Below are 2,097 nucleotides of genomic sequence, written 5' to 3'. Positions count from 1 at the left end.
CAAACTATGATGAACTAGTATTACTGGCGAAAAAACTTGAGTCTGTGCACTGCAAGCTTCTAATTAATTAAACATTCTACCCTGAATGATCATCTTGTTTAAATACTATCTTTTAAAATGATATGAAGAAATATGTTCAGTAACATAAATAAATGCATCATACACATATTGTCAATTATGTATTTAGTCCCCTTTTACCTGCCGTGTTTCACTGCTCGTAGTGTTCAGCTTTTGCAACAGATGAACATAATGCTTCACGGACTTTGGCGTGTTATTTAAGAAAAGAAAGTAATTTGCAAGATGTAGTTATTAAATAATACATTGTGGTCTACAAAAAGAACGCAAGATGTCGCTCGAGACCACACATTGACTTGTGCTCATTAAATACATAAAACTCCTCCTCCGCTGTCGGTGGAAAAAGAAACAGTCAGTGCGTTTCGTCAGGTCTGTGTTCATGAAGCACTCCGTCTTGAACGATGGTCCGACGTGTAGAGAGTCTTACTGTCTTTTGGATATTTTTCCGTTTCTGTGAATGAATTACGTTTGTTTGTCTGGATTCTTGTCTTCGAAAAAAAAAAAAGGATGAGTCGGCGGCTCAATCGTGGGGCGGAATGGATGTTGTTCGCCATTATTCTTTGTTTATCTGACTTTACTGTGGCTCAGATTTCCTACTCCGTTTCCGAAGAGGTGGACAAAGGCACAGTGGTGGGAAATATTGCCAAGGATTTAAACATTAACACACAGCAACTTGAGGAACGAGGATTTCGGATTGTATCGGGATACAGTAAGAGCTATTTCGAGGCTGATTTAAGAACGGGAGCTTTGTCTGTGACCGAAAGGATAGACCGCGAAGAGCTTTGTCCTAATTTGCCCAAGTGTTCCTTAAATATTGAGGGGTTACTCAGCCACCCTATGAATATTTATCGCATTGAGGTCGGCATTCTTGACATAAATGATAATGCACCAAAATTCCTCGAACAAATCCATGTGTTTAATATCTCTGAGTCGTCTTCAACGGGAGAGAGGTATCCGCTCCCAGCAGCTCAAGATGCAGACACTGGCAGTAATTCAGTGAAAACCTACAAGCTAAGTACAAATGAGCATTTCTCTATAGACGTTAGTAGCGGAGGAGACGGTGTGTCTGCTGAGTTGGTGCTGCAGAAAGCTTTAGACAGAGAAAAACAAGCCATTATTAAACTAGCATTAACCGCTGTGGACGGAGGGAAACCTGCAAAATCTGGCACTATGCAGATTCTTGTGAATGTGATAGATGTTAATGATAATACGCCTTCCTTTAGCAAGTCGCTTTATAAAGTGAGTGTCAGCGAAAATGTAGCCATGGGTACAACAATACTGAAATTAAATGCAACAGATTTAGACGATGGTCCACATTCTGATATCAGATATTCTTTAATGAAAAGAGGAAATGTGGACTCCCCTGAAAAATTCACTGTAATACCTGAAAGCGGTGAAATCATTGTGAAGGCTAATTTGGATTATGAGGAAAACAATGCGTACGAATTACGAGTGCGAGCGACAGACCAAGGTGCTTCTCCTCGCAGCGGTTATTCCAAAGTGCTCATAGAGGTTATCGATGTCAATGACAATGCACCAGAAATCTCTGTAACTTCACTAATGAGTCCAGTCAAGGAAAACGCTGAAATTGGAACAGTCGTTGCTTTGGTAACTGTAACTGACAAAGATGGGGGGCAAAATGGAATTACCGCTTGTAAAATTAAAGATGCAATCCCTTTTAAATTAACGTCCAACTACAAAAACTATTACTCATTAATAGTTGATGGTATCCTTGACAGAGAGGTTGTACCGCAGTACAATGTAACTGTTACTGCAACCGATGAAGGGAGTCCACCTCTGTCTAGCACTGCTGTAATCAATGTGCACATTTCCGATATAAATGACAATGCTCCCACTTTCCAAGAAGGCAATATAAATATTTACGTGAAAGAAAACAGTAAAGTGGGCGGTATAATCACAAAAGCAACAGCGCATGATGTAGATACAAATGAAAACGCTAAGCTGACTTATTCGTTAATCGGTAATTATCCCAAAGGATTCCCCATTTCGACCGTTCTAAAC

This window comes from Stegastes partitus, unplaced genomic scaffold (genome assembly GCF_000690725.1).
Source record: "Stegastes partitus isolate 25-593 unplaced genomic scaffold, Stegastes_partitus-1.0.2 Scaffold932, whole genome shotgun sequence".
NCBI classification, from domain to species: Eukaryota; Metazoa; Chordata; class Actinopteri; family Pomacentridae; genus Stegastes; species Stegastes partitus.
This window is presented reverse-complemented; position numbering follows the sequence as displayed.